The sequence below is a fragment of the Hemitrygon akajei genome, chromosome 1 (assembly GCF_048418815.1).
Source record: "Hemitrygon akajei chromosome 1, sHemAka1.3, whole genome shotgun sequence".
In the NCBI taxonomy this organism is placed as follows: Eukaryota; Metazoa; Chordata; class Chondrichthyes; order Myliobatiformes; family Dasyatidae; genus Hemitrygon; species Hemitrygon akajei.
The window spans coordinates 139,748,974-139,776,864 of NC_133124.1; positions in this window are offsets into that span (position 1 = coordinate 139,748,974).

Below are 27,891 nucleotides of genomic sequence, written 5' to 3' on the forward strand. Positions count from 1 at the left end.
AAATTCAATTTCAAGTATATTGTCATTCAACCATGCACATCTAACAGCTAAACTAGACATCGTTCCTCTGGGGCGAAGGTGCAAGACACAGTACATACAGTTACACACAGCACATCTCATTATCATCCAGCGCATACTCTCACAAAGTAATCTGAGCACACATGCCCGAGTGGTATGGCCTGGAGACCGATAAGTGTGAGGTGCATGATTACATGGGACAGTATAGTGTTATTGGCACTATTACAATAAAACAAGCAGTCATTTAAATATGAAAAACAGCAGAAATAAACAATGCAGTGCAGGTTGAGAGGGTGTTTGTGAGTTGGGGGGGCAGGGTGTGCAACAGGGCATTCAGACAAGGTTTATATGAGTGTTGGGTGAAAACAGGGTGTTTAAGAGGGTAAGAAGTTGTTACCCAGTTGTCCAGCATCCAATTAATACCCTGACCCCACCCCATCCATACATGAACCACTAAACAAGTGTCTTATCCTCTCTTAAAAGCTGTTCTCCAAAGCTCCACCAATGGTTTTGTGCCTAGCCTTGAGGGAAAACAAACAATGGGTTACATTCAAATCTGCGGAAAACCTATGACAGGTTGAGTACCCCTTCTCCGCAATGCTTGGAGCCGGAAGTGGTTTGGATTTTGGATTTTGGAATCGCCATAATTTCCAATTCTGAATTTATATGTTACCAGTAAGCAGTCTTTGTCTTACACTTGTTCATCACATGAATATACTTAACAGTAAAAATTATTACATACCATTAATGTAGTGAAAATATAATGTGTGCAGTGTAACAAAAGCAACACAGTAGAAAATACCTGAATCAGCTGTTGAATAACAACAAACAATGGCAGGCTTCCAGTCTCCTCTTACAATGCCATGTTTAGATTAAGGTTACTGTTCACCGTATTTGTATATTTTTTTTCACTTTTATGTAAGGTACAAAACCAATCAACTTCGTAGACTTGTTCTGGTGTGAGAGTTTTGTGATAAGCCAATGCTTTAAAATTCTAATGCTTAAATTTCTGCATCCGCCCTGTCAAATATTCACAATTGCCTTCAATTTCTAGTTCATCTTTCATGAGGAAATCTGCAGATGCTGGAAATTCAAACAACACACACAAAATGCTGGTGGAACACAGCAGGCCAGGCAGCATCTATAAGGAGAAGCACTGTCAAAGTTTCGGGCTGAGACCCTTCGTCAGGATTAACTGAAAGGAAAGATAGTAAGAGATTTGAAAGTAGTGGGGGGAGGGGGAAATGCGAAATGATAGGAGAAGACCGGAGGAGGTGGGATGAAGCTAAGAGCTGAAAAGGTGATTGGCAAAAGTGATACAGAGCTGGAGAAGGGAAAGGATCATGGGACGGGAGGCCTCGGGAGAAAGAAAGGGGGAGGGGGGAAGCACCAGCGGGAGATGAAGAACAGGCAAATGACTAAATATGTCAGGGATGGGGTAAGAAGGGGAGGAGGGGCATTAACAGAAGTATTAACTGAAGCATTTCCCCCTCCCCCCGCTACTTTCAAATCTCTTACTATCTTTCCTTTCAGTTAGTCCTGACGAAGGGTCTCGGCCCGAAACGCCGACAGTGCTTCTCCTTATAGATGCTGCCTGGCCTGCTGTGTTCCACCAGCATTTTGAGTGATGATAGATCTTTGCTTGCTTCATGACCATTATACTGTTAAGCGGCCAATGTTCACCCTGCTGTTGACGATACAAGGTCAAGATTTTCATTATTTGCTTTATACAGTGTTTTTTTATTTTTCATTAACTCTTCATTACATATGTGAGGTCACTTCTCTGAACTGCCTGGGTTGCACGGACACTCACGCATCACTCGGGAACCTTCTCAGCGTCTTGTGGAATTTTCCATTTGTGATGCCATGCCAGCATTCAAAAAAAATTCAGATTTTGGCGGTTCTCGGATTTTGCAATTTCGGATAGGGGGTACTCAACCTGTATATGCACACAAATTTTAAAGAATTGGGATGTATGATTTTAGCAAACAAAAGTTTATTGATAAAACAGAGTGGCTATCATGAGAGACAATTTTCATTTAAATTGCATGATATAATCTAATCCACGGTGGTGGAGGCAGATACGATAGGGTCTTTTAAGAGACTCCTGGAGAGGTACATGGAGCTTAGAAAAATAGAGGGCTATGGGTAACCTTCGGTACTTTCTAAAGTAAGGACATGTTCAGCACAGTTTTGTGAGCTGAAGGGCCTGTATTGTGCTGTACATTTTCGATGTTTCTATGTTTAATGATTTGTACTGTATGATTTATTGAGGATTCTTCAATCTGGAAGACAGAGAAGCCTTAAGTTTTCTTCTGTCTATTTCCATAAGAGGCAATACACTTACCTTGCACCTCATTGAAAGCAAATTGGCATTCTAAGCCCACACAAAATGTCTGGGGAATTGTTGGGAGATCTGAGCCTCTTACTTTATATAATGTTCACAGTTATGAGAAAAGGCATCTTATCTACAATATGAGCAAATGTTATACATGCTGAAGAACGGGAAACGTAGACAGGTCGGGGAATTACAGAGGTGAACCTTACTTCAATTGTGTAGAAGATACTGGAGTGGATTCTGGGGGTCAAGATCTAGCATAGTCAAGGCCTGATCAGGAATAGTCAGCATGGATTCGTGCATGGGACATCTGACAAACCTTTTGGAGTTTTTGGAAAAGTTAACTAAAGGGATAGAAAAGAATACACAACAGTGTAGCCCAGGAACAGGCCAGAGCCCACAACGTTGTGCCGAACCAGCTAAAAAGCAAATCAAAACCACCCCAACACTAATCCCTCCTACGTACACCATACCCATATCCCTCCATCTTCCTTACATCTACAATACATGCCCTCTGGTATTAAACATTGCAACACTGGGAAACAGATACTCCCTCTCTAGTCTTTCCATGCCTCTCATAATCTTATAAACATCTATCAGATCTCCCCTCAGCCTCTGCCACTCCAGAGAAAACAACCTATGTTTATCCAGCTTCTCATGATAGAGTATGCCCTCTAAACTAGGCTGCATCCTGGTCAACCAAAGTCTTAACATCCTTCCTATAGTGGGGCAAACAGAACTGTATGCAATACTCCAGATGTGGTCTAACCAGAGTTTTATAAAGTTGCAATATAACCTCTTGACTTTTGAACTCAGTTCAACCAATAAAAACAAGAATTCTATAAGCCTTCTTAACCACCTTATTGTCCTGTGTTGCAAATTTCAAGGAGCTATGAACCTGGACCCCAAGATCTCTCTGCTCAGCAACACTGTTAAAGACCTTGCCCTTAACAGTGTACCGTCTCTTTGCATTTGCCCTACCGAAGTGCAGCATCTCATATTTATCTGGGTTAAACTCCATTTGCCATTTCTCTGCCCAAATCTGCAACTGATTTATGTTGTGCTGTATTCTTTTCCCGTCTTCTGCACTACCCACAACTCCGCTAATCTTGGTATAATCCGCAAACTTACTAACCCACCCATCTGCATTTTCATCCAGGTCATTTATATACATCACAGACAGCAGAGGTCCCTGTAGAACGTCACTAATGACCAAAATAAATCTTTTCAACCCTCTGTCTTCTGCGCACAAGCCAGTTCTGAATCCAAATAGTCAATTTGCCCCTACCCCATGCATCTTAGTCTTCTGGATTAACCTCCCATCAGGAGCTTTGTAGACAACATCCACTGTCCTACCCTCATCAATCTCTCTCAGCACCTTGACAAAAAACTCAAGTTGGTAAGACATGACCTGCTCCACACAAAGCCATGCTGGCTGTCCCAAATTTGGCCATAGGTTTGCAAATGCTCATATATCCTATCCCGAAGAATTTTCTCCAGCAATTTCCCTACAACTGATGTAAGACTTACCAGTCTATAATTCTCAGGATTTTCCCTTACTCCCTTCTTAAATAGAGATACAATATTAACCACTTGCCTGTGGCTAGAGAGGACACAAAGATACTGGTCAGGGGACCAGCAATCTTGTTTCTTGCCTCCTTCAATAACCTGGGGTAAATTCCATCAGGCCCTGGGGTCTTATCCACCTTAATACTCAGGAGACCAAACACTTACTCCTCCTTGACCTCTTAATGCCGTAGCATATTAATACACTCAGCACTGATCCCTTGGTCCTCCATGTCCTTTTCCATGGTAAATACTGAAGCAAAGTACTCATTAAGTACCTCACTCACATCCTCTGCATCTAAGCAAATGTTCTCCCTTTTAATCTTTAGTGGTCCCAACCTATCCCCAGCTATCCTCCTGCTCTTTATGTATGTACAGAGTGCCTTAATCGTACTTGCCAAGGACTTCTCATGGCCCCTCCTGCTTTTCCTTCCTTAGTTCTCTTCTGGCTTCTTTAAACTCCTCACATGTTTCAATTGATCATAACTTCGGAAGTTTTACATACTTTTCATTTTTCTCCTTGACTAAATTCATCACTTCTCTGGACATCCAAGGTTCTCTTATCTTTCCGTCCCTGCCCTTCCTTCTAACTGGACCGTACCTTTCTTGTACTCTGTGCAATTGATCTTTAAACCCTCTCCACATATCTGACGTGGGCTTGCCAGAAAAAAAGATGTTCCCACTTAACTCTTCTTAGCTTTTGCCTCATACTTCGTAATTTGCCCTACTCCAATTTAAAACTGTCCCACAATGACCATACCTATCTTTATCTACAGAAAGTTAAGGAGTTGTGGGCACTGTTTCCTGACTGTTCACCCAGTGAGCCTGATCACCTGACTAGGTCATGACCAAGGACAACAGTTTTCAGAGGGTTCACAAAACTACTTCTTTCTTTATTTTACAGCTTTCTATTACATCCTCTTTTTCTTTCAACTGTGGTTCTGCCACTGTTGGGACATTTTCATGGTGTGTTTTCAGGCCGATTGAACGATCTGATGTTTTGCTTTCTCAGATGGGGATCAGTGAGGTTTTGAGCGAGTGTGCAGCCTCAAGGCCAAGAAGCCTGGAGATGGGGGTGCGAGCCCACGATTGGCTCCATTTCTCGCTGATCCCCCTGATTAAAGCATTAAGGAAGATTGAAAATCATCAAAGATGAGAGCAAAGGCAGACAGGTGTCCAGCGTTGTTGCTCTCTCCTCTCCCTCTTGCTTGCTGTTCCCGGAGGAAGGTCCTTGTGTTCAAATGGTCTTTCTGTCCCCTCTTACTAGATGCTGCCAGAGGATGGTGCTGGAGTCCTGGGTCATGGGGGCAAGGTTCAATCAACATGTTTACTGACTGGACTCTGTAGTTCAAGGAATGATGTGCTTTTGCTTTCTGGTTGTTCCTTAGTTTTGTTGCTATTTTGTGCGATTTTGAATGGGGCAGCCTGGTTCTGTGGTTTGATTAACCAGCGACACAGTGCTAGATTGAACTCAACTGAGCTGAAGTAAATATGTCTGGACTCTTTTGATGACTTTGTGGCTTGGTGTTTTCTATTTTGTGCTTTTCACTCTTTTTTGGCTGTTTGCACAATTTGTTTTTTGTTTGTGCGTTGGGGGTTTGATGTTTCTCCTTGAATGGGTTCCAACATTTTACTTGTTTGATGCTGTCTGTGGGAAAACAAATCTCAGGGCTGTATACTGCACTCAGACTTTGATAATAAACGTTCTTCAAATTAATATTGGTGCTAGCAAGTTCTCAAGTCAAGTATATTTTTCCCAGGTTCTTGTGCTCAAGAGGCTGCTGGATGATCTTTTTTCCTAGTTGACATTTTCTCAATACCATAAGGATTATTTACCTGCTGCAGTAGTCTGACATATCATTTGTGTTGCAGCAGGCAATGTTTATGGCATTTTCTCTAGTGCCCACCATTTAAAATAGTGAACACCATTTTCCTAAAAAAATAGCTGGTACTCACCGGAAATGAATCTAAACAATTCTGCCCAGAGCTACTGAAGAATAACCACCAATCCCAAACTCACCGTTATACATTATGGTGACTGCAGCTATCAGTGATCATCTGAAACTGTGACCTTTCCATTTGCCTTTGGGCATGGATTCATGAATGACTGGGGAATGAGATTTATGAGTGAAATCCATGAAGCAATTTTTTTCAGAATGTGAAGTCCATCATACATGGGTAGCTGCACTCTTTCAGTAACCAAACCCTGGAAGAATTTTAGAACTTAGAAACATAGAAAACCTACAGCACAATACAGGCACTTCGGCCCACAAAGCTGTGCCGAACATGTCCTTACTTTAAAAATTACTAGGGTTACCCATAGCCCTCTATTTTTCTAAGCTCCATGTACCTCTCCAGGAGTCTCTTAAAAGACCCTATCGTATCCGCCTCCACCACCATTGCCGGCAGCCCATTCCACACATTCACTACTCTCTGCGTAAAAAAACTTACCCCTGTCATCTCCTCTGTGCCTACTTCCAAGCACCTTAAAACTGTACCCTCTTGTGTTAGCCATTTCAGCCCTGGGTCTGACCATCCACACGATCAATGCCTCTCATCATCTTATACACCTCTATCAGGTCACATCTCATCCTCCGTCACTCCAAGGAGATAAGGCCAAGTTCACACAACCTGTTCTCATAAGGCATGCTCCCTAATCCAGACAAAATCCTTGTAAATCTCCTCTGCACCCTTTCTATGATTTTCATGTCCTTCCTGTAGTGAGGTGACCAAAATTGAGCACAGTACTCCAAGTGGGGTCTGACCAGGGTCCTATATAGCTGCAACATTACTTCTCAGCTCTTAAACTCAATCCCACAATTGATGAAGGCCAATGCACCAGATGCCTTCTTAACCACACAGTCAACCTGCAGAACAGCATTAAATGTCCTATGGACTCGGATCCCAAGATCCCTCTGATCCTCCACACTGCCAAGAGTCTTACTATTAATACCATATTGTGCCATCCTATTTGACTTACCAAAATGAACCACCTCACACTTATCTGGGTTGAACTCCATCTGCCACTTCTCAGCCCAGTTTTGCATCCTATCAATGTCCCACTGTAACCTCTGACAGCCCTCTACACTATCCACAATACCTCCAACTTTTGTATCATCAGCAGTAGATGATAATGACATCTAGTGTGTCATGATAGTCTTGAGTTTTCCACACCTATCATTCTGCTGAACCATCGAATCAATCTGATGTCCTCTACCATGACCACAATGCTTACAATGGCAGAGAAAGGCAATGTTCCCATCTCACCAAGTGCTAGAGCTATACCAAATAGTCTCTCCTTAGCCTGCTTGATGAAGTGGCTTCCTGGGTAGTAGTCACTATTGCATGTAAAGAATTACTTTGACCTATAGAAACTAGGTTTTATATGGGGACCAACAAAGCCTAATATTACCATAGAAGAACCATAGAACCATAGAAAACTACAGCACAGTACAGGCCCTTCAGCCCTCCATGTTGTGCCGACCCATATAATCCTTAAAAAAAGTACTAAACCCACATTACCCCATAACCCTCTCTTTTTCTTTCATCCATGTGCCTGTCCAAGAGGCTCTTAAATACCCCTAATGTTTTAGCCTCCACCACCATCCCTGGCAAGTCATTCCAGGCACTCACAACCCTCTGTGTAAAAATCTTACCCCTGATGTCTCCCCTAAAATTCCCTCCCTTAATTTTGTGCATATGCCCTCTGGTGTTTGCTATTGGTGTCCTGGGAAACAGGTACCTGCAATCCACCCTATCTATGCCTCTCAAAATCTTGTAGACCTCTGTCAAGTCCCCTCTCATTCTTCTATGCTCCAAAGAGAAGAGTCCCAGCTCTGCTAACCTTGCTTCATATGACTTGTTCTCCAATCCAGGCAACATCCTGTTAAAGCTCCTCTGCACCCTCCCCATAGCTTCCACATCCTTCCTATAATCAGGTGACCAGAACTGAACACAATACTCTAAGTGCGGTCTTACCAGAGATTTGTAGAGTTGCAACATGACCTCTCTACTCTTGAACTCAATCCCCCTGTTAATGAAGCCTAGCATCCCATAGGCCTTCTTAACTACCCTGTCAACCAGTGCAGTGACCTTGAGGGATGTATGGATTTGAACCCCAAGGTCCCTCCATTCATCCACACTCTTAAGTAACTGACCATTAATCCTGTACTCAGTCTTCTGGTTTGTCCTTCCAAAATGCATCACCTCACACTTATCCGGATTGAATTCCATCTGCCATTTTTCTGCACAGCTCTGCAGCATGTCTATATCCTCTTGTAACCTTTGACAACCTGCAGCTCCATCCACAACTCCTCCAATCTTCGTGTCATCCACAAACTTACTCACCCATCCTTCCACCTCCACAGCCAGGTCATTTATAAAAATCACAAATAGCAGGAGTCCCTGTGGCACTCCACTAGTCACCGACCTCCAGGCAGAACACTTTCCTTCCACAACTACCCTCTTCTTTCTTCCTTTAAGCCAATTCTTTATCCAAACAGCCAAGGTTCCACTTATCCCATGTCTCATGACTTTCTGGATGAGTCTCTCGTGAGGGACCTTGTCAAATGCCTTGCTAAAGTCCATGTAGACCACATCCACTGCCCTACCCCCATTAATTTCTTTTGTTACCTCTTAAAAAACTCAATCAGGCTCATGAGGCACAATCTTCCCTTCACAAAGCTATGTTGACTATCCATGAGTAGACTGTACTTCTCCAAATGCTCGTAGATCCTATCCTTAAGAATCCTTTCCAGTAGTTCGCAGACCACCGACGTAAGACTCACCAGTCTATAGTTCCCAGGTTTCTCCCTATTACCTTTTTTAAACAAGGGAACTATGTTTGCCATTCTCCAATCCTCTGGCACCTCCCCTGCAGCCAAAGAGGATTCAAAGATCATAGCTAATGCTCCTGCGATCTCTTCTCTCAATTCCCACAACAACCTGGGGTGTATCATATCTGGCCCTGGGGATTTATCAATCTTGATGTTTTTAAGAAGATCCAGCACTTCTTCTTCCTTAATCTCCACATTGTCCAGCACACAGGCCTGCTCTATTTCGACCTCACCCTGATCAAGATCCTTTTCACCTGTGAATACTGAAGCAAAGTATTCATTTAGGACCTCCCCAACCTCCTCCGCCTCCAGGCACATGTTGCCCTCTTTATCCTTTAACGGTCCCACCTTCATTCTTGTCATACTCCTGTTCTTCACATACGCATAGAACGCCTTGGGGTTCTCCTTAATCCTACATGCCAAGGCCTTCTCATGCCTCCTTCAAGCTCTCCTAAGTCTTTTCTTTAGCTCCTTCCTGGCTGCCCTATATTTCTCATAAGCCCTTCCTACTTCCTGCTTCTTATATCTAACATATGCTTCCTTTTTCCTCTTGACGAGTTGCCTCACATGTTTCATCAGCCACGGTTCCCTTTTCCTACCATTTTTTCCTTGCCTCAGTGGAACAAACCTATCCTGAACCCAGCACAAGTGGTCCCTAAACTCCCACATTACTTCTGTGCTTTCCCCTTTGAACATCTGTTTCCAATTTACTCTCGCTAGTTCCTGCCTCATCCCTTCAAAGTTAGCCCTTCTCCTGTTAAGTACTTTACCATTTCATCTGATTTTATCCCTTTCCATAGCTATGCTGAAGCTAAGGGAGTTGTGGTCACTCTCACCAAAATGCTCCCCTACCAAGAGGTCTGTCACCTGACCAGGTTCATTGCCCAGAACCAGATCCAGTATAGCCTCTCCTCTCGTCGGCCAGTCCACATACTGTGTCAGGAATCCTTCTTGAACACACCTGACAAATTCAGCCCCATCTATCCCCCTTGCAGACAGGAGGTGCCAGTCAATATGAGGGAAGTTGAAATCACCCATAACTACTACCCTGTATTTTGTGCACCATTCTAAAATCTGCCTACTTATCTGCTCCTCGGTGTCCCGAGGGCTATTTGGGGGCCTATAGACGACTCCCAGCACAGTGATTGATCCCTTCCTATTTCTGACTTCCACCCAGACAGACTCAATGGACACTCCCTCTGCAGCGTCCTCCCTTTCTGTAGCCGTGATACTATCCCTGACCAACAATGCCACTCACCCCCCTTTTCTACCTCCCATCCTATTCCTTTTAAAACAGCTGAACCCCAGGACCTGCATCATCCAATCCTGCTCTTCCTCCAACCAAGTTTCAGTAACGGCCACAACATCGTAGTTCAACGTACTAATTCATTACAAGTGAAGATATTCCTAATGTCATGGTAAAATACATACATTTAAGGAAGATATGGCTGATTAAAATGGGTATGCACGAAGTGCTGTGAACCACCATAGTTGCAACTTTATAATGTTATAAGTTCAAAAGTTCACAACGTACAATTTATTATCAGAGTACATACAGGTCACCTCACACAACCCTGAAATGCATTTTCCTGCGAGAATACTCAGCAAGTCTATAGAATAGTAACTAGGAACAGGATCGGTAAAAGAGCAAGGGCTTAGAAAGCAACAAACTGTGCAAATGCAAATATAAATAAATAGCAATAAATAATGAGAGCTTGAACTAACAAGGTAAAGAGTCCTTGAAGTGAAATCATTGGTTGTGGGAAGACTAGAAATAGAGTGTAATTTAACCCCTTTGTTCAAGAGCCTGATGGTTGAGGGGTAGCAACTGTTCTTAAATCTGGTGGTGTGAGTCCTGAGGCTCTTATATCTTCTAGCTGATGGCAGCAGCAAGAAAAGAGCATGGCCTGGGTGGTGAGGATCTTTGATGATGGCTGCTGCTTGTTTATGACAGCATTTCATGTCGATGTGCTCTATGGTTGGGAGGGCTTTACCTGTGATATACTGAGCCAACTCCACTATCTTTCACAGGATTTTCCACCAAAGGCTTTGGTGCTCCCATACCAGGCCAGACTGCAGACAGTACACACCTATAGATGTTTGTCAAGGTTTTCAATGACATGCCGAATCTCCGCAGACTCCTGAGGAAGTTGAGGCTCTGTCATGTTTTCTTTGCAATTACATTTATATGATGGTCCAGGACAGGTCCTCTCAGATAGTGACACCCAGGAATTTAAAGTTACTAACCCATTCCATCTCTAATCCTCCAAAGAGTACTGGTTCATGGACCTCCGGTTTCCCTTTCCTGAAGCCTACAATCAGTTCCTCGGTCTTGCTAACATTGAGTGAAAGGTTGTTGTTATGATACCACTTAGCCAAGTTTTCAAACTCCCTCCCGTATGCTGATTCATCACCACAACAGTGATGTCATCAGCAAACTTGAATATGGTGTTGGAGCATGATAATGCATGAATATGTTGTAGACTTATAAAAGTACAGAACAATCCTGGCTCCTGTGTTTTTCCTTTGATTAGTTTCTGAAGTTACAAAATATAACAGTGGCGATGAGGAAATTTAAAAATGAACTTGAGATGACTATTGGCCTGTTGAAGCATAGCACCTTTTCTTAAGCAGTGAGAAAGAGATGTTTGAGTTCTAAAAACAAGACCAGTACATGTTTTGTCAAAAGGGGACTTGGCTGATAAAAATAGCTGCTCCCAATTAACTACCATCAGCTCCAATAATAACATTGTAATTTCCACTCCCCAAATTAGACAGAGTGGACAGCCAGCGCCTCTTCCCCAGGGCACCACTGCTTAATACAAAAGGACAGGGCTTTTTAAGGTAAGAGGTGGGAAGTTCAAGGGGCATATCAGAGGAAGGTTTTTTACTCAGATTGTGGTTGGTGCGTGGAATGCACTGCCTGAGTCTGTGGTGGAGGCAGATACATGAGTGAAATTTAAGAGACTACTAGACAGGTATATGGAGGAATTTAAGGTGAGGGGTTATATGGGAGGCAGGGTTTAAGGGTCAACACAACATTGTGGGCCGAAGGACCTGTACTGTGCTGTACTGTTCTATGTTCTATGTTCTAAATTAGTATTATTTCACATTCATCTCCTTACCCTTATGAATAAAGATAATTCTAAGGATCGACTTAAACAACAGCGAATGTAACTAACTTAAAACAAAGGAATTGGGGCAGGAGTGACCAGTACTGGAAGAACGGAATGCACTTGAAACCCAGGGGGACGAAATCTTGGCAGGGAGGTTTGCTAAGGCTATTGGGGAGAGTTTAAACTAGAATTGCTGGGGGTGGGAACCGAACTGAAGAGACGGAGGAAAAAGCAGTTGGCTCACAAATTGAGAAAGCTTGGAGACAGTGCAAGAGGGAGGATAAGCAGGTGACAGAGAAGGGACACACTCAGACCAATGGTTTGAGACATGTCTATTTTAATGCAAGGAGTATTATGAACAAAGCGGATAAGCTTAAACCGTGGATCAGTACTTAGAGCTATGAAATGTTGTGGCCATTACAGAGACTTAGATGGTGCAGGGGCAGCAATGGCTACTTTGAGTGCCAGGCTTTAGATGTTTCAGAAAGGACAGGGAGGGAGGCAAAAAAGGTGGGGGCATGGCACTGTTGATCAGAGATAGTGTCACGGCTGCAGAGAAGGAGGAAGACATGGAAGGGTTGTCTACGGAGTCTCTGTGGGTGGAAGTTAGGAATAGCAAGGGGTCAGTAACTCTACTAGGCATTTTTTATACACCTCCCAATAGTAACAAGGCTATTGAGGAGCAGATAGGGAGACAGATTCTGGAAAGGTGTAATAATAACAGAGTTGTCGTAGTGGGAGATTTTAATTTCCCAAATATTGATTGGCATCTCCCAAGAGCAAGGGGTTTAGATGCGGTGGTGTTTGTTAGGTGTGTTCAGGAAGGTTTCTTGACACAATATGTAGATAAGCCTACAAGAGGAGAGGCTGTACTTGATCTGGTGTTGGGAAATGAACCTGGTCAGGTGTCAGGTCTCTCAGTGGGAGAGCATCTTGGTGATAGTGATCACAATTCTATCTCCTTTACCATAGCATTGGAGAGGAATAGGAACAGACAAGTTAAGAAAGCATTTAAATGGAATAAGGGGAAATATGAAGCTATCAGGCAGGAATTTTGAAGCATAAATTGGGAACAGATGTTCTCAGGGAAATATACAGAAGAAATGTGGCAAATGTCAGTGAATATTTGCATGGAGTTCTCCATAGGTATCTTCCAGTGAGACAGGGAAAGGATGGTGGGATACAGTAACCGCGGTGTACAAAGGTTGTTGTAAATCTAGTTAAGGAGAAAAAAAAAGCTTATGAAAGGTTCAAAAAACTATGTAATGACAGAGATCTAGAAGATTATAAGGCTAGCAGGAAGGAGTTTAAGAATGAAATTAGGTGAGCCAGAAGGGGCCATGAGAAGGCCTTGGCAGACACGATTAAGGAAAACCCTAAGGCATTCTATAAGTATGTGAAGAGCAAGAGGATAAGACGCGAGAGAATAGGACCAATCGAGTGTGACAGTGGAAAAGTGTGTATGGAACCAGAGGAGATAGCAGAGGTTCTTAATGAATTATTTGCTTCAGTATTCACTACGGGAAAATATCTTGGCAATTGTAGGGATGACTTACAGCAGACTGAAAAGCTTGAGCATGTAGATATTAAGAAATAGGATGTGCTAGAGCTTTTGGAAAGCATCAAGTTGGATAACTCACCAGGACCGGATGAGATATACCACAGGCTACTGTGGGAAGTAAGCGAGGAGATTGCTAAGCTTCTGGAGATGATCTCTGCATCATCAATGGGGACGGGAGATATTCCAGAGGATTGGAGGGTTGCAATATTGTTCCCTCATACAAGAAAGAGAGTAGAGATAGCCCAGGAAATTATCAACCAGTGAGTCTTACCTCAGTGATTGGTAAGTTAATGGAGAAGATCCTGAGAAGCAGGATTTATAAACATTTGGAGAGGCATAATATGATTAGGAATAGTCAGCATGGCTTTGTCATAGAATTTTTTCAGGATGTGTCTTCACCCAAGCGGTCCGCCCAGAGGGGCGACAACCGACAGGTTCTGCTGAAGGATTCGGATGGTGCTGCCCGCTTAGCGATTCCCGATGGCTGCTCTGGGCTGTGGTGTGGTGCCAGTGGGTGGTAGTTCTGGGCCAAATGACCTGCCTCATCGCACCGGTAACAGAGGCCGTTTCATGGCCCATGGCGGGGTCGAACCTGTCTCACGGGCTCCTCCTCACTCTCAGTGACACAAGCCCGGGCTCACTGGTGGGGGGGGGGGCGCGATGTTTGAATGCCGATAGGCAAAAATTGCTTCTGTCCTCTCTGCCTCGTCCAGCGATGATGGCGACGTCAGGCGAACATGCTGTCGAAGGCGCTCCGGCGTCAGCGCCTTTACAAAGGTGTGGGGGGAAAGCTGTCCCTGGGCCGTGGGAGGGAACTGGGGGTGGCCATGCTGAGCACAGTGACGGAGATCAGCTGCTAATGCCCCAGGCTTCCTCCCATACGGCACCGTCTGCTGCCCAGTTCTTCCCTCATTGCTTCCGCCAACGGCCTCTGCTCGAAATGCCGCTCCAGTGCCACTACGAGGGCCCTGTAGTCACACAGCTCCGCCAGTGTTAGGTCGAGGAGGGCCCGCAGGGCATCTCGTTCCAGTGCCGGGGCAAAGTGAACCGCTGACTCGGTGGGGCTCCACCTGATGTGCCATGCGGCAAGTTTGACTTCCACCAGGCAAGGTTCCAGGCGACTGGTACTGTTGTATCTGGGGGAGCTTCAGGGTGCACCCTGAGGTGCAAATTGTTGAGGCCTTTTGGTCTCCCTCTTGCTCCGGCGGCGTCTGCAATGGTGCCCCTCCTCCCATGGCTACGACTATGGTGGTGAGTGATGCGCTCCGCTCTGTCCCCGGGTTGGGGAGCCTGGGTACACTCGCTCCGTCGGGGCTCCCTGGGAAAGCGCAATGCTCAGTTCCCAGGCCCTCCCCCCGGGTCTCGTCTGCTTGAGCCCTGCCCGTGGGTGCAAGGGAGGCATACTGCTCAGACCCTCATCTTATTCCCCGTGTTTAAGGCACTCTGTCCAATGTCGTAGCTCTTCAATCTCCCGCATTCCATTCCTGACACAAATGTGGAGAGCATTTGGTCCATAATGACAAACAAGGAAGCTCATTGAACTCAACAACCGTTTTATTGTGATAAACACTAAACAGACGGGCACCATGACCCAGAGAGTGAACCCAACCAGTCTCTCCAGATAGGGGAGGTGACCATCACACATCCCGGTTACAATCAGGGTGACCCAGAAATACACAACCGAATAGCTCTATAAGCTGAAATGTAACAAATGTCCACAGGGCTAGACATGTATATGGAGGAATTTAAGGTGGGGGGTTATATGGGAGGCAGAGTTTAAGGGTCAACACAACATTGTGGACAATCAAGTCCCTTTATGCCCACAGCATCATCTTCCTTGCACATCATAACACACCTTGCATTTAAATAAACACACCTCAGTGCACTAATCCCACTAACCTGACAATGCATGTTTTTCCTTTCAACCATACCACCACTACTATTGAATGCTAGAGTGACCTAACACTTAGTATCTGACAGCATCCAAAGTTGCACTTCATCTAAGGATGGCAAAGTGGCACAAAAGGCAGGGCTATGGTCACAGGATTCCAGTGATACACATGCAGTCCTCACCACCGACATTCAATGTACATTCTCTCACGATAGAATGGGTGTACACTAGATCTTTCTGTTCCATCTGCATTCCAGAGATGTGGGCAGGTGGGAAATTCGCCACAATAAATTTTCCTAGTGTGTGGATGAGTGGTAGAATTTGAGGGAAGTTAATGGGAATGTGAGGAATATCTTTAAATAGTTCCTTCTGCACCCCTTTACCTTTTGCACCTATCACCTCCCAGTTTCTTACTTCACCCCCTTCCCCACTAACCTGACTTCACCTATCACCTCCCACCTTACTTAACACCCATTCCCCACGACTCTGACTTCACCTATCACCTCCCACCTTACCTCACCGCCTTCCCCATTAACCTGACTTCACCTATCACCTCCCACCTTACTTCACCCCATTCCCCACTAACCTGACTTCAACTATCACCTCCCAGTTTCTTAATTCACCCCACTTCCCCACTAAACTGACTTCCCCTATCACCTCCCAGTTTCTTACTTCACCCCCCTTCCCCACTAACCTGACTTCACCTATCACCTCCCACCTTACCTCACCCCCTTCCCCACTAACCTGACTTCACCTATCACCTCCCAGTTTCTTACTTCACCCCCATTTCCCACTAACCTGACTTCACCTATCACCTCCCACCTTACTTCAACCCCCTTCCCCACTAACATGACTTCACCTATCACCTCCCACCTTACCTCACCCCCTTCCCCACTAACCTGACTTCACCTATCACCTCCCAGTTTCTTACTTCACCTCCATTTCCCACTAACCTGACTTCACCTATCACCTCCCACCTTACTTCATCCCACTTCCCCACTAACCTGACTTCCCCTATCACCTCCCACCTTACTTCACCCCACTTCCCCACTAACATGACTTCCCCTATCACCTCCCACCTTACTTCAACCCCTTTCCCCACTAACATGACTTCACCTATCACCTCCCACCTTACCTCACCCACTTCCCCACTAACCTGACTTCACCTATCACCTCCCAGTTTCTTACTTCACCCCCCTTCCCCACTAACCTGATTTCCCCTATCACCTCCCACCTTACATCTCCCCACTTCCCCACTAACATGACTTCCCCTATCACCTCCCACCTTACTTCAACCCCCTTCCCCACTGACATGACTTCACCTATCACCTCCCAACTTACCTCAACCCCTTCCCCACTAACCTGACTTCACCTATCACCTCCCACCTTACCTCACCCCCTTCCCCACTAACCTGACTTCACCTATCACCTCCCAGTTTCTTACTTCACCCCCCTTCCCCACTAACCTGACTTCACCTATCAGTTCCCACCTTACCTCACCCCCTTCCCCACTAATCTGACTTCACCTATCACCTGCCAACTTACTTCAACCCCCTTCCCCACTAACCTGACTTCACCTATCACCTCCCACCTTACTTCACCCCCAATCCCGACTAACCTGACCTTACCTATCACCTCCCACCTTACTTCAACCGCCTTCCCCACTAACCTGACTTCACCTATCACCTCCCACCATACTTCACCCCCTTCCCCACTAACCTGACTTCTCCTATCACCTCCCACATTACTTCACCCCCATTCCCGACTAACCTGACTTCACCTATCATCTCCCAGCTTCTTTCTTCACCCCCTTCCCCACTAACCTGACTTCACCTATCACCTCCCACCTTACTTCACCCCCATTCCCGACTAACCTGACTTCACCTATCATCTCCCAGCTTCTTTCTTCACACCCTTCCACACTAACCTGACTTCACCTATCACCTCCCAGTTTCTTACTTCACCCCACTTCCCCACTAACCTGACATCCCCTATCACCTCCCACCTTACCTCACCCCCTTCCCCACTAACCTGACTTCACCTATCACCTACCACCTTACTTCACCCCCATTCCCGACTAACCTGACTTCACCTATCATCTCCCAGCTTCTTTCTTCACCCCCTTCCCCACTAACCTGACTTCACCTATCACCTCCCACCTTACTTCAACCCCCTTCCCCAATAATCTGACTTCACCTATCACCTCCCACCTTACCTCATCCCCGTCCCCAATAACCTGACTTCACCTATCACCTCCCACCTTACCTTACCCACTTCCCCACTAACCTGACTTCATCTATCACCTCCCAGTTTCTTACTTCACCCCCCTTCCCCACTAACCTGACTTCACCTATCACCTCCCACCTTACCTCACCCCCTTCCCCACTAACCTGACTTCACCTATCACCTCCCACCTTACTTCACCCCCATTCCCGACTAACCTGACTTCACCTATCATCTCCCAGCTTCTTTCTTCACCCCCTTCCTCACTAACCTGACTTCACCTATCACCTCCCACCTTACTTCAACCCCCTTCCCCAATAACCAGACTTCACCTATCACCTCCCAGTTTCTTACTTCACCCCCATTCCCCACTAACCTGACTTCACCTATCACCTCCCACCTTACCTCACCAACTTCCCCACTAACCAGACTTCACCTATCACCTCCCAGTTTCTTACTTCACCCCACTTACCCACTAACCTGACTTCACCTATCACCTCTCAGTTTCTTACTTCACCCCCCTTCCCCACTAACCTGACTTCACCTATCACCTCCCACCTTACTTCACGCCCTTCCCCACTAACCTGATTTCACCTATCACCTCCCACCTTACTTCACCCCACTTCCTCACTAACCCGACTTCCCCTATCACCTCCCAGTTTCTTAATTCACCCCACTTACCCACTAACCTGACTTCACCTATCACCTCTCAGTTTCTTACTTCACCCCCCTTCCCCACTAACCTGACTTCACCTATCACCTCCCACCTTACTTCACGCCCTTCCCCACTAACCTGATTTCACCTATCACCTCCCACCTTACTTCACCCCCTTCCCCACTAACCTGACTTCTCCTATCACCTCCCACCTTACTTCACACCCCTTCCCCACTAACCTGATTCATCTATCACCTCCCACCTTACTTCACCCCTCTTCCCCACTAACCTGACTTCACCTATCACCTCCCACCTTACTTCACCCCCTTTCCCCACTAACCTGACTTCACCTATCACCTCCCACCTTACCTCACCCCCTTCCCCACTAACCTGACTTCACCTATCACCTCATCAGTTTCTTACTTCACCCCCATTCCCCACTAATCTGACTTCACCTATCACCTCCCACCTTACTTCAACCCCCTTCCCCACTAACCTGACTTCACCTATCACCTCCCACCTTACTTCACCCCCATTCCCGACTAACCTGACTTCACCTATCATCTCCCAGCTTCTTTCTTCACCCCCTTCCCCACTAACCTGACTTCACCTATCACCTCCCACCTTACCTCACCCCCTTCCCCACTAACCTGACTTCACCTATCACCACCCAGTTTCTTACTTCACCCCCCTTCCCCACTAACCTGACTTCCCCTATCACCTCCCACCTTACTTCACCCCACTTCCCCACTAACATGACTTCCCCTGTCACCTCCCACCTTACTTCAAACCCCTTCCCCACTAACATGACTTCACCTATCACCTCCCAACTTACCTCAACCCCTTCCCCACTAACCTGACTTCACCTATCACCTCCCACCTTACCTCACCCCCTTCCCCACTAACCTGACTTCACCTATCACCTCCCAGTTTCTTACTTCACCCCCCTTCCCCACTAACCTGACTTCACCTATCAGTTCCCACCTTACCTCACCCCCTTCCCCACTAATCTGACTTCACCTATCACCTGCCAACTTACTTCAACCCCCTTCACCACTAACCTGACTTCACCTATCACCTCCCACCTTACTTCACCCCCAATCCCGACTAACCTGACCTTACCTATCACCTCCCACCTTACTTCAACCCCCTTCCCCACTAACCTGACTTCACCTATCACCTCCCACCATACTTCACCCCCTTCCCCACTAACCTGACTTCTCCTATCACCTCCCACATTACTTCACCCCACTTCCCCACTAACCTGACTTCACCTATCACCTCCCACCTTACTTCACCCCCATTCCCGACTAACCTGACTTCACCTATCATCTCCCAGCTTCTTACTTCACCCCCTTCCCCACTAACCTGACTTCACCTATCACCTCCCACCTTACTTCACCCCCATACCCGACTAACCTGACTTCACCTATCATCTCCCAGCTTCTTTCTTCACCCCCTTCCACACTAACCTGACTTCACCTATCACCTCCCAGTTTCTTACTTCACCCCACTTCCCCACTAACCTGACTTCCCCTATCACCTCCCACCTTACCTCACCCGCTTCCCCACTAACCTGACTTCACCTATCACCTCCCACCTTACTTCACCCCCATTCCCGACTAACCTGACTTCACCTATCATCTCCCAGCTTCTTTCTTCACCCCCTTCCCCACTAACCTGACTTCACCTATCACCTCCCACCTTACTTCAACCCCCTTCCCCAATAACCTGACTTCACCTATCACCTCCCACCTTACCTCATCCCCGTCCCCAATAACCTGACTTCACCTATCACCTCCCACCTTACCTTACCCACTTCCCCACTAACCTAACTTCATCTATCACCTCCCAGTTTCTTACTTCACCCCCCTTCCCCACTAACCTGACTTCACCTATCACCTCCCACCTTACCTCACCCCCTTCCCCACTAACCTGACTTCACCTATCACCTCCCACCTTACTTCACCCCCATTCCCGACTAACCTGACTTCACCTATCATCTCCCAGCTTCTTACCTCACCCCCTTCCCCACTCACCTGACTTCACCTATCACCTCCCAGTTTCTTACTTCACCCCACTTCCCCACTAACCTGACTTCCCCTATCACCTCCCAGTTTCTTACTTCACCCCGTTCCCCACTAACCTGACTTCCCCTATCACCTCCCAGTTTCTTACTTCACCCCCCTTCCCCACTAACCTGACTTCACCTATCACCTCCCACCTTACCTCACCAACTTCCCCACTAACCAGACTTAACCTATCACCTCCCAGTTTCTTACTTCACCCCCATTCCCCACTAACTTGACTTCACCTATCACCTCTCACCTTACCTCACCAACTTCCCCACTAACCAGACTTCACCTATCACCTCCCACCTTACTTCACCCCACTTCCTCACTAACCCGACTTCCCCTATCACCTCCCAGTTTCTTACTTCACCCCACTTACCCACTAACCTGACTTCACCTATCACCTCTCAGTTTCTTACTTCACCCCCCTTCCCCACTAACCTGACTTCACCTATCACCTCCCACCTTACTTCACGCCCTTCCCCACTAACCTGATTTCACCTATCACCTCCCACCTTACTTCACCCCCTTCCCCACTAACCTGACTTCTCCTATCACCTCCCACCTTACTTCACCCCCCTTCCCCACTAACCTGATTCATCTATCACCTCCCACCTTACTTCACCCCCCTTCCCCACTAACCTGACTTCACCTATCACCTCCCACCTTACTTCACCCCCTTTCCCCACTAACCTGACTTCACCTATCACCTCCCACCTTACCTTACCCACTTCCCCACTAACCTGACTTCATCTATCACCTCCCAGTTTCTTACTTCACCCCCCTTCCCCACTAACCTGACTTCACCTATCACCTCCCACCTTACCTCACCCCCTTCCCCACTAACCTGACTTCACCTATCACCTCCCACCTTACTTCACCCCCATTCCCGACTAACCTGACTTCACCTATCATCTCCCAGCTTCTTTCTTCACCCCCTTCCTCACTAACCTGACTTCACCTATCACCTCCCACCTTACTTCAACCCCCTTCCCCAATAACCAGACTTCACCTATCACCTCCCAGTTTCTTACTTCACCCCCATTCCCCACTAACCTGACTTCACCTATCACCTCCCACCTTACCTCACCAACTTCCCCACTAACCAGACTTCACCTATCACCTCCCAGTTTCTTACTTCACCCCACTTACCCACTAACCTGACTTCACCTATCACCTCTCAGTTTCTTACTTCACCCCCCTTCCCCACTAACCTGACTTCACCTATCACCTCCCACCTTACTTCACGCCCTTCCCCACTAACCTGATTTCACCTATCACCTCCCACCTTACCTCACCCACTTTCCCACTAACCAGACTTAACCTATCACCTCCCAGTTTCTTACTTCACCCCCATTCCCCACTAACTTGACTTCACCTATCACCTCTCACCTTACCTCACCAACTTCCCCACTAACCAGACTTCACCTATCACCTCCCACCTTACTTCACCCCACTTCCTCACTAACCCGACTTCCCCTATCACCTCCCAGTTTCTTACTTCACCCCACTTACCCACTAACCTGACTTCACCTATCACCTCTCAGTTTCTTACTTCACCCCCCTTCCCCACTAACCTGACTTCACCTATCACCTCCCACCTTACTTCACGCCCTTCCCCACTAACCTGATTTCACCTATCACCTCCCACCTTACTTCACCCCCTTCCCCACTAACCTGACTTCTCCTATCACCTCCCACCTTACTTCACCCCCCTTCCCCACTAACCTGATTCATCTATCACCTCCCACCTTACTTCACCCCCCTTCCCCACTAACCTGACTTCACCTATCACCTCCCACCTTACTTCACCCCCTTTCCCCACTAACCTGACTTCACCTATCACCTCCCACCTTACCTTACCCACTTCCCCACTAACCTGACTTCATCTATCACCTCCCAGTTTCTTACTTCACCCCCCTTCCCCACTAACCTGACTTCACCTATCACCTCCCACCTTACCTCACCCCCTTCCCCACTAACCTGACTTCACCTATCACCTCCCACCTTACTTCACCCCCATTCCCGACTAACCTGACTTCACCTATCATCTCCCAGCTTCTTTCTTCACCCCCTTCCTCACTAACCTGACTTCACCTATCACCTCCCACCTTACTTCAACCCCCTTCCCCAATAACCAGACTTCACCTATCACCTCCCAGTTTCTTACTTCACCCCCATTCCCCACTAACCTGACTTCACCTATCACCTCCCACCTTACCTCACCAACTTCCCCACTAACCAGACTTCACCTATCACCTCCCAGTTTCTTACTTCACCCCACTTACCCACTAACCTGACTTCACCTATCACCTCTCAGTTTCTTACTTCACCCCCCTTCCCCACTAACCTGACTTCACCTATCACCTCCCACCTTACTTCACGCCCTTCCCCACTAACCTGATTTCACCTATCACCTCCCACCTTACTTCACCCCACTTCCTCACTAACCCGACTTCCCCTATCACCTCCCAGTTTCTTAATTCACCCCACTTACCCACTAACCTGACTTCACCTATCACCTCTCAGTTTCTTACTTCACCCCCCTTCCCCACTAACCTGACTTCACCTATCACCTCCCACCTTACTTCACGCCCTTCCCCACTAACCTGATTTCACCTATCACCTCCCACCTTACTTCACCCCCTTCCCCACTAACCTGACTTCTCCTATCACCTCCCACCTTACTTCACACCCCTTCCCCACTAACCTGATTCATCTATCACCTCCCACCTTACTTCACCCCTCTTCCCCACTAACCTGACTTCACCTATCACCTCCCACCTTACTTCACCCCCTTTCCCCACTAACCTGACTTCACCTATCACCTCCCACCTTACCTCACCCCCTTCCCCACTAACCTGACTTCACCTATCACCTCATCAGTTTCTTACTTCACCCCCATTCCCCACTAATCTGACTTCACCTATCACCTCCCACCTTACTTCAACCCCCTTCCCCACTAACCTGACTTCACCTATCACCTCCCACCTTACTTCACCCCCATTCCCGACTAACCTGACTTCACCTATCATCTCCCAGCTTCTTTCTTCACCCCCTTCCCCACTAACCTGACTTCACCTATCACCTCCCACCTTACCTCACCCCCTTCCCCACTAACCTGACTTCACCTATCACCACCCAGTTTCTTACTTCACCCCCCTTCCCCACTAACCTGACTTCCCCTATCACCTCCCACCTTACTTCACCCCACTTCCCCACTAACATGACTTCCCCTGTCACCTCCCACCTTACTTCAAACCCCTTCCCCACTAACATGACTTCACCTATCACCTCCCAACTTACCTCAACCCCTTCCCCACTAACCTGACTTCACCTATCACCTCCCACCTTACCTCACCCCCTTCCCCACTAACCTGACTTCACCTATCACTTCCCAGTTTCTTACTTCACCCCCCTTCCCCACTAACCTGACTTCACCTATCAGTTCCCACCTTACCTCACCCCCTTCCCCACTAATCTGACTTCACCTATCACCTGCCAACTTACTTCAACCCCCTTCACCACTAACCTGACTTCACCTATCACCTCCCACCTTACTTCACCCCCAATCCCGACTAACCTGACCTTACCTATCACCTCCCACCTTACTTCAACCCCCTTCCCCACTAACCTGACTTCACCTATCACCTCCCACCATACTTCACCCCCTTCCCCACTAACCTGACTTCTCCTATCACCTCCCACATTACTTCACCCCACTTCCCCACTAACCTGACTTCACCTATCACCTCCCACCTTACTTCACCCCCATTCCCGACTAACCTGACTTCACCTATCATCTCCCAGCTTCTTACTTCACCCCCTTCCCCACTAACCTGACTTCACCTATCACCTCCCACCTTACTTCACCCCCATACCCGACTAACCTGACTTCACCTATCATCTCCCAGCTTCTTTCTTCACCCCCTTCCACACTAACCTGACTTCACCTATCACCTCCCAGTTTCTTACTTCACCCCACTTCCCCACTAACCTGACTTCCCCTATCACCTCCCACCTTACCTCACCCGCTTCCCCACTAACCTGACTTCACCTATCACCTCCCACCTTACTTCACCCCCATTCCCGACTAACCTGACTTCACCTATCATCTCCCAGCTTCTTTCTTCACCCCCTTCCCCACTAACCTGACTTCACCTATCACCTCCCACCTTACTTCAACCCCCTTCCCCAATAACCTGACTTCACCTATCACCTCCCACCTTACCTCATCCCCGTCCCCAATAACCTGACTTCACCTATCACCTCCCACCTTACCTTACCCACTTCCCCACTAACCTAACTTCATCTATCACCTCCCAGTTTCTTACTTCACCCCCCTTCCCCACTAACCTGACTTCACCTATCACCTCCCACCTTACCTCACCCCCTTCCCCACTAACCTGACTTCACCTATCACCTCCCACCTTACTTCACCCCCATTCCCGACTAACCTGACTTCACCTATCATCTCCCAGCTTCTTACCTCACCCCCTTCCCCACTCACCTGACTTCACCTATCACCTCCCAGTTTCTTACTTCACCCCACTTCCCCACTAACCTGACTTCCCCTATCACCTCCCAGTTTCTTACTTCACCCCGTTCCCCACTAACCTGACTTCCCCTATCACCTCCCAGTTTCTTACTTCACCCCCCTTCCCCACTAACCTGACTTCACCTATCACCTCCCACCTTACCTCACCCACTTTCCCACTAACCAGACTTAACCTATCACCTCCCAGTTTCTTACTTCACCCCCATTCCCCACTAACTTGACTTCACCTATCACCTCTCACCTTACCTCACCAACTTCCCCACTAACCAGACTTCACCTATCACCTCCCACCTTACTTCACCCCACTTCCTCACTAACCCGACTTCCCCTATCACCTCCCAGTTTCTTACTTCACCCCACTTACCCACTAACCTGACTTCACCTATCACCTCTCAGTTTCTTACTTCACCCCCCTTCCCCACTAACCTGACTTCACCTATCACCTCCCACCTTACTTCACGCCCTTCCCCACTAACCTGATTTCACCTATCACCTCCCACCTTACTTCACCCCCTTCCCCACTAACCTGACTTCACCTATCACCTCCCACCTTACTTCACCCCCCTTCCCCACTAACCTGACTTCACCTATCACCTCCCACCTTACTTCACCCCCTTTCCCCACTAACCTGACTTCACCTATCACCTCCCACCTTACCTCACCCCCTTCCCCACTAACCTGATTTCACCTATCACCTCATCAGTTTCTTACTTCACCCCCATTCCCCACTAATCTGACTTCACCTATCACCTCCCACCTTACTTCAACCCCCTTCCCCACTAACCTGATTTCACCTATCACCTCCCACCTTACTTCACCCCCTTCCCCACTAACCTGACTTCTCCTATCACCTCCCACCTTACTTCACCCCCCTTCCCCACTAACCTGATTCATCTATCACCTCCCACCTTACTTCACCCCCCTTCCCCACTAACCTGACTTCACCTATCACCTCCCAACTTACCTCACCCCCTTCCCCACTAACCTGATTTCACCTATCACCTCATCAGTTTCTTACTTCACCCCCATTCCCCACTAATCTGACTTCACCTATCACCTCCCACCTTACTTCAACCCCCTTCCCCACTAACCTGGCTCACCTATCACCTCCCAACTTACTTCACCCCCATTCCCGACTAACCTGACTTCACCTATCATCTCCCAGCTTCTTTCTTCACCCCCTTCCCCACTAACCTGACTTCACCTATCACCTCCCACCTTACTTCAACCCCCTTCCCCAATAACCTGACTTCACCTATCACCTCCCACCTTACCTCACCCCCTTCCCCACTCACCTGACTTCACCTATCACCTCCCAGTTTCTTACTTCACCCCACTTCCCCACTAACCTGACTTCACCTATCACTTCCCACCTTACCTCACCCACTTCCCCACTAACCAGACTTCACCTATCACCTCCCAGTTTCTTACTTCACCCCCATTCCCCACTAACCTGACTTCACCTATCACCTCCCACCTTACTTCACCCCCATTCCCGACTAACCTGACTTCACCTATCATCTCCCAGCTTCTTTCTTCACCCCCTTCCTCACTAACCTGACTTCACCTATCACCTCCCACCTTACTTCAACCCCCTTCCCCAATAACCAGACTTCACCTATCACCTCCCAGTTTCTTACTTCACCCCCATTCCCCACTAACCTGACTTCACCTATCACCTCCCACCTTACCTCACCAACTTCCCCACTAACCAGACTTCACCTATCACCTCCCAGTTTCTTACTTCACCCCACTTACCCACTAACCTGACTTCACCTATCACCTCTGAGTTTCTTACTTCACCCCCCTTCCCCACTAACCTGACTTCACCTATCACCTCCCACCTTACTTCACGCCCTTCCCCACTAACCTGATTTCACCTATCACCTCCCACCTTACTTCACCCCACTTCCTCACTAACCCGACTTCCCCTATCACCTCCCAGTTTCTTAATTCACCCCACTTACCCACTAACCTGACTTCACCTATCACCTCTCAGTTTCTTACTTCACCCCCCTTCCCCACTAACCTGACTTCACCTATCACCTCCCACCTTACTTCACGCCCTTCCCCACTAACCTGATTTCACCTATCACCTCCCACCTTACTTCACCCCGTTCCCCACTAACCTGACTTCTCCTATCACCTCCCACCTTACTTCACACCCCTTCCCCACTAACCTGATTCATCTATCACCTCCCACCTTACTTCACCCCTCTTCCCCACTAACCTGACTTCACCTATCACCTCCCACCTTACTTCACCCCCTTTCCCCACTAACCTGACTTCACCTATCACCTCCCACCTTACCTCACCCCCTTCCCCACTAACCTGACTTCACCTATCACCTCATCAGTTTCTTACTTCACACCCATTCCCCACTAATCTGACTTCACCTATCACCTCCCACCTTACTTCAACCCCCTTCCCCACTAACCTGACTTCACCTATCACCTCCCACCTTACTTCACCCCCATTCCCGACTAACCTGACTTCACCTATCATCTCCCAGCTTCTTTCTTCACCCCCTTCCCCACTAACCTGACTTCACCTATCACCTCCCACCTTACCTCACCCCCTTCCCCACTAACCTGACTTCACCTATCACCACCCAGTTTCTTACTTCACCCCCCTTCCCCACTAACATGACTTCCCCTGTCACCTCCCACCTTACTTCAAACCCCTTCCCCACTAACATGACTTCACCTATCACCTCCCAACTTACCTCAACCCCTTCCCCACTAACCTGACTTCACCTATCACCTCCCACCTTACCTCACCCCCTTCCCCACTAACCTGACTTCACCTATCACCTCCCAGTTTCTTACTTCACCCCCCTTCCCCACTAACCTGACTTCACCTATCAGTTCCCACCTTACCTCACCCCCTTCCCCACTAATCTGACTTCACCTATCACCTGCCAACTTACTTCAACCCCCTTCACCACTAACCTGACTTCACCTATCACCTCCCACCTTACTTCACCCCCAATCCCGACTAACCTGACCTTACCTATCACCTCCCACCTTACTTCAACCCCCTTCCCCACTAACCTGAC